Source organism: Miniopterus natalensis, chromosome 8 (genome assembly GCF_054644295.1).
Source record: "Miniopterus natalensis isolate mMinNat1 chromosome 8, mMinNat1.hap1, whole genome shotgun sequence".
NCBI classification, from domain to species: domain Eukaryota; kingdom Metazoa; phylum Chordata; class Mammalia; order Chiroptera; family Miniopteridae; genus Miniopterus; species Miniopterus natalensis.
In genome coordinates, this window is record NC_142088.1 from 34,097,572 (window position 1) to 34,105,008 (window position 7,437).

Below are 7,437 nucleotides of genomic sequence, written 5' to 3' on the forward strand. Positions count from 1 at the left end.
TTTGCAAAATTTTATATTATTATTCAGTAATACAGGTTGTTGATTCAAATAAACTCCTCATACAGTATGCAGAGAATATACTATGAATAGTAAACATTTTTACCACTGTGGAATATATATTTTAAAAAGAAGTCATTATAAAATTTTATGGCACAAGTAACCTAAACAGAAATTAAAGCTAAAATTGTTAAAATTTTATTTTAATTAAAAATTAATAAAAAAATAAAAACTTAGAAAAGTTAAAAGCTGGTAAAATAATTCTTTGTTTCTGAATGCCATAGAAACCTATCAGATCCATGGACACTAGGTTCTCTGATATTTAACTGTTGAAAAGTTAGGCATAAAATATAGGTCAATACAAACAACCAAGAAAAGGTTCTCCAAAATACTTGCAGTCATATTTGATGATAGGATTCTTAGAGAGAGAGCTTCAGGTAGTTCAGAAGTTTATACGAATAGTATTTGTGAAACTACTTATGCACACAAAACATATCCATTAATTTGAGAATTTAAAAACAAAAAAGGATACCCTCTACCTTTATTGTACAGATATTTATTTCCAAATTACTGATACATTTTCATAGATTATACTGTGTTATTAGTCTTGTTTTTAAAAATCAAGAAGCATGTCACTTTGGAAACTGTAAGTAACATAGTCAGGCTCCCTGAGCATCTGTTTCGCACAGCAGTGATTCAAAAGAAAATTTGGAGAAGGGCGTACACAGTGAGTATATCTGTACTTCAAATTGCATACAAAAATATGATTAAAAGGGAATTTAAGAAAAATCTTTTGAACATTAGAATTTAAATTCTGTAAATAAACAAATAATAGTTTTCTCCAAAATTCAAAAATGCCCTTATATAGAACCCCAGCACTGCCTTTATTTAAGACTTTGTCATTTCTCCTATGTTTTTACTGTTAAAACCAGCTTCCTACTTGTGTCCTGGTTACCATTTCCTACCCATGCCAACTTATGCTGCAAATTGTTGTTGGGTTATATTTCTAATTAAACAAATTCTATTATTGTCCAGTGTTCCTAAAGAAAATTGGTATGTTTTTCTGCTGAAAATTTATGTTTGGTCCTCACAAAGATGAATAACCACAATCTAAGACATCAGAGAGCTTACAATCCAGAGGCAGTACAGTCATATAAACAACTAAACATACTATAATACAGTAAATACAAAAATAGAGATACATAGTGCATGCAAAAATGTTACCCCAAGGAGGTTAATTGTGCTTCAGTATGTCAAGAAGAATGTCACAAAGGAGAAAGCATTTGATCTAATTCTTCAAGGTTAGCTAGTAGTTTGTCGGAGTCTCAGAGACATATTGTATGCTGAGGAATATATATATTTTAAATTTTATTATTTTTTAAAATTGAATTTATTGGGGTGACATTGGTTTGCAAAGCCATACAGATTTCAAGAGCACAATTCAATAAAACATCATCTGCACATTGCTTTTCTCATTTTATCCCTAGTTAGTATTGCTGGACAGTGATTGTAAGCTTTGGGGAAATTAATAAACATCCAGTTAAACACTTTTAATTTGTGGCTGTAAATTAGATTAATCTTTCCACCAAGGAATTTGGAGATTATGAAACATTCTATTTTGTTTTAAATGTTGAATATGCTGGATACTTACTTTATTTTAAAAAAAGCTTAGCCACAGGATGCACACAAACATACTACATAGCAGTACATACATATTCTATATGCTTTTTTCCCTAGAGTTTTGGCATTAATGTAAATGAAAAGTAATAATAGAATCAGAAGTGAAGATTAGGATTTTAGAGTTAAGTATATTTGCTTTCAGTAGACATACAGCAATGATAAATTTCAGGTCTGGAAATCTAGTAAGGACACTGAACAAAGTGTCACATTTGAAAAAATAACTGTAGAAAATGTCTTTATTGTTAAACGTTAAAATGGCTCCTCTTGAAACCTGTCTTCTCTTGAAAAAGAGAAAGCCAAACACAGAATAGTTTGTGAAATAATACCTTTGGAATTACCTAAGTCCAAGGAATCTTCAGGAGTAATCGAGAACCAGCAGAGTAAGATGAGGGGGTGCGGGGTGGCAGAAAGGCCACGCGTCCAGGAGCAGATGCGGGGTTCTAGTCCTTACTGCCTCTAACGGCAGCTTCTCTGAGCTGATTTGATTCATCGGCAAAAGAGAGATCTTAAGCCAGATTTCTGTAAAAAAATCCTTCAAAATACGAAATTCTGAAATTTGATGATTTTGTAACTTTTACTGTAGCATTCAGTTATAATGTGTAATAATATTTTATTCCACATAAGCAAGAATGGGTTTGGAGGCGTGATGGAGAAGCGAAATGAGAAAGCGAAGAAGAATGTGGTCCACGGAAACGCCAGAGGCAAAACTGAGCGACTCCTTACAAACAACAGGCCGGGCACCGACGGCACATTGGCGCTTTCTGTTTTTGAGTTCAAGTTTCCTGCAAACTAGGTGCACATACCCTCTCTGTGTCTCAGACATGCAGGAACTAACATTATAGGTAGTCCTTGGGATGTGAATTGATTTGCTTGCCGTGGTGGTAATCCTGGGTAGGTTTGTCAGAATCTACTATGCCTTCCATCCGGGCAGATGGGCTGCGTGATCGTTATAGAACAAACATAAAGGGTGCCTCAGTAAAATGTTGGTACATATTCAAAATTAAGATAGCGTGACTTAAGATAGCACGACCACAGACAACCCTTCTTGCACATAACACTTCCCTGTGTTCTTCCATATAAGCCATCTCCTTACCTTCCTTACTCCCAAATTTATATGTGGTCCTGCAATAGGACAGGTTAGGGCTATCAGATCACTAGCTGCTTGAAAGCTGGGACCTAATTCAGTCATTGCAGGGAGAAAAACAGGGTGTGTACTTGATCATAGTAACTTTTACTATTACAGCGCCACCTCTTTGAGCTTCCAATGCCACAGTAACCCTAAGTGATATTAGGTCTCAGATGTCACTGACATTTTGCACCATCCTTAGAACAAGATGTTAAAATGGGGTTTGATAATGCACAATCTTTTAAGAGACATGATGCATTTCACAAGCGTGGGTGTGTTGCCATGGAGTTCTAGCTAACCACTAATTAAATCAAAAGCATTCTCCTTTGTCTGATTATCACTTTATAATCTCTGTATTTTTGTAAGAAATGCCAACTTACTGTGATGCTCCTTTGTGTCTTTTGTTTTCAGGTCAAGAGTCCAGTTCCAAATAATGATTTATTTTTTTCTGGATGGAAGTGTTCTTTGTTTCCTTCCAGAAAAACTTCAGATCTTTATCTTTCCTTGTTAAACTAAAGGTCACTAATGATTTGTTTTGACGTAACATGGAAAAGTTTTAAAAAGAGAACAGTTTCAGAAATAAAATCAAAAGCCCAAACAGAACCCTGTATCATTTTTCAAATCTAAGAATTTGTATTATATAGCATGTAATGAATGAAGGCCATCACTGAGTTACAAAGTGTGTGTTTGTGTAAAACTCAGGTATTCTACACACCAAAACCATGTTCTCATATTGATATGGTAGGCTCTTCAAAATATAAGACTTTAAGTGATATGTTGTGTTATACTTAAAAAGATTTGGTACTTGAATTCTGATTCCATCAGAATCACTGACAGCATGCCATGTAGGTAACCAGTTACTATTCAGTGTAGGATTTACCTGGCTATATCTATGTCGAAACTCAATAGATGCTCTGTATTGTTAACTTTGCTATTACCTTTAGTAATCCTTAGGAATGATTATACCAAAAGTTGACAGGTTAAGGATTTGAGAGGAAAAAGCATGGATTTCTGAGTAATATAGACTTGTTTTAGACATGCCTCTTCTACTATTCAGCAGTATAGATGTAGATAGGTTAGTTAAAACTCAAAGCCTCAGTGTCTTCATTTTAAATTGAGAATATTTTATTAGGGTTTTTTTAAGGAATAAATAAGTTTTATGATCTTCAGATACATCTTAAATAGTTTATTGAATGAACAAGACTGCCAATGATAATTTAGTACTAAGAGACTTGTTTTGCCACAAGACATGCATTTGGACTACATATTCATATATATGGTTAATCATTTACAAATTATAAAAAATTAAGTTCTAGGTATATTGTAGGGAAATAAAGCCAATTTTTGGACTTATGCATGTTTACAAATGTATATATACACACAGCTAACACAAAACTTTAATATTAGAATATAAGATATAATATGAGTATATGAGGACATCAATATTAGGATCCTTAGGTGTGTTGTAGGTAATGGAACTGAGAGTTAAAATTTAGTGAGAATTGATGCTTTTGTGCTCAGTTTTTTGTAATCTTGAGTTAAGGTTGCTGCAAGCCTGATATAACAGTAACAAGGACAGCTATGAACCTAATTAGCTCAACGGTAAAAATTTCATCCACATAGTAAGTTTTTCTTAGGGAAGATGATTGATAGCTAAAGTCAAGGCAGGCGACTGGAAGAAAGGATACCAACTCGACAAGTACATGTATATCAAGTCAATAATGAACAATACTGTACTGTATACTTAAAATTGGCTAAGAGGATATATCTTAAATCTCACACCACCACCCACTCACCCACAAATGATAACTGTGTCGAAGTGATGGATAAGCTATTTAGCTAGACTGTGGTGATCTTTTCACAATGCATACAGATATCAAAACATTAAATTGCATACCTTAAACATATAAAACTCGATATGTCAAAGATATCTCAATAAAGTTGTGTTTTTAAAAAGCATACAGTGACTTCCTTTGACAGTGGTCATTTCATCTTGGAGCAGAGGAATAGCCTAGCTAAGCATGGATAGTGGAGGAGGTGGCACGTAGCAGGGAGTGACTAGAGGAAAGGGTTCGAGAGCAAGAAGATGGGGCGGGCAAGTAAGGGGAAGAGTGGTAGAGAGGTTAAAGTTATAGTTAAAAACCTCTTTAAGGTAGATGAGTTGAATCACCAGAGTTAACTGGATGTGGATGATCCTACTCCCATTTCAAGGTTAAGCTAAGTGGTACTAGCATCCTGTCTGCAATAATAGCGTTGCTGTGTTGAGTGTGACATTGTTCCAGATGACAGAAGGTCACAGCTACCAGGGGAATGATCTAAGTGGTCAATAACAGACAGAACTATATTAATAATATATTGGTTTCTTTTCTTCAACATTTGAGTCTAAGGTTTATTTCTCTAAAATTTCTTAACTGCAGTTAATATTAAATTCAGATACATTGGGTTGTAGTGTTAGACGCTGAACTGACCCTTTGCTTTGCTTGTTCACTGCATTAAAAAAGATTTGCCTGTTTTTAGTCAATACTTGCTAAATCAGATTGAGTGTACAAGTCTAAGCAGCCATAGAGAGAGGTTCTTTTAAAAAAAACATTTTCACAACCTCATTTCTTTGGCCGTAATGACATTTGTCACATTCCACTGCTTTCTTCAGTTCTTTTCTATCTGTAAAAGCACATGGTGACTACAAAGCACATTGAGTGTGCATAATAGTACATTAAGTGTTCCCATAGTTATTTTCCCTTTCTTAGCAGCAGCAGCAGCAGCAGCATCTGCTCAACATCTGGCTCTTTCATGGGGCAGTTACTTACCGGGGATCAGATTGAGCCTTCTAGCTCATATGGTTAGCATTCAGATCGGTTTCTTAATACTACTTTGCTACTTTATTGGTATCGTTTTAAAGTTGCATGATCATTTGTTCCACAGGCTTGTTTTAAGTAGTTTCCTTGAAAAAACATTTCGTTAAAAGCAATGTTCTTTTAAGTACCACTAAGACAAAACACTCATGACATTCTTTAGCATAATTTTTTCATGGGACATTTATTTTAAAAGCAATCTCGGTGGAAAACCAGCATCTGTGTTATAAAGCTTGAGAGCATATCACACCTTCAAATGAAAATGCTGAAGTGATGAAGACAAAAAAATTAGTGCTAAAATTAACAAGTGAAAATGACTCATGCATTTTAGATACACAGACTCTGTTAGAATATGTCTCTTTGAACCTTTATAGTTATAGTCATGGGGGCGGATGGGAGTAATGAAATGGAAAAACTTTGGAATTGCAGACAAATCAAGAGACAGGTTCCAGTTTCTAGATCAAACTCAATTCTGTCTACTATCTAAATGGGCTTTCAGCTCTAACTCACTGTTCCTTGTATCCCCAGTCATTCTTTCTGCCCCCAAAAAAGACAGATTACCTTTGATTTGTTAAAAATTCTTTACAAGTAGATAATAACCATTCGCACCAGCCCTATACGTGTCTTGTTTCATTATTGTTATTTGTTGTTATTTAGATATTTCATCAAAATGTTTTTATCTTAGCTGTACCTTATCTTCTTTTTTGCTAATTTAATTAGGCAGCAAGAAAATAAAATTCTTACTTTTGAAGAAAGATTGTGGATTTCACATATATTTATTATTTTCCCACTTGAGACTCTCCCTAAAATGATAGAAGAGAAGAGTAAAATTTTATAAACCCACAAAATCAAAGAGAGACAAAAAGAGAGAAGGCATTAAAGAACAGGATATTTTAATGAATTTTTGAAATACGTAAACAGGAGGAATAGTGGTAGTTGTCAGAGCAGAACAGTGACCAAGCACATGATTCCCCTTAGAGAAGAAATAAAGCAAAGTTTTCAAATTTTGAGGGAAAATGTTTCTCAAGTTAGAATTCTCTGGCAAACTATCAATCAAATGGGATGAAACAACAAATATTTGCAACATTTGGAGACTCAAAGATTTACATCATATGCATAGGTTCCTGGAATCTACCGGAGACTGTGGGGTGTTTTTTCAGCAAAATGGGAATATTCAGAAAAGAGGAAGTCATAGAACCATGAATAGGGGATCAGTGCCATAAGGTAGTGTGGCAAGGGAGCTCTCAGGATGACAGCTATGTTTCGGATCTGGAGAGCAACTCATCCAGATTTGAGCCAGAAGATAAAAAGCTCTGAGGCAAAGGTCTCCAGAATGAAAGGAGTTGTTTATGTGGCAGATATAATGGGATTTGGGGGGAAAATAGAATAAACAGAGAAAATATGGTAGTAAAAATGAGATAATAGCCCTGGCCAGTAGCTCAGTTGGTGAGAGCATCGTCCTGATATACTACACTAAGTTTGGGGGTTGGATCCCCGCTCAGGGCACATACAAGAAGCAACCAATGAATGCATAAATAAGCGGAACAACAAATCAATGTTTTTCTCTCTCTCCCCCTTCCTCTCTTTCTAAAAATCAATAAATAAACATTTTTTAAAAATGAGATAATAACTTCATGAAATTTTTAAAAATCTAGGAATGGAAATGTAGTATTCACGCACTATTTGGCTTTGTAATGAGCATTATGTACATGATCATAAAAATGTAAACATTGATTATGAATTATGTTATAAGTAGGATAGAACACTATTGATAATTTGGGA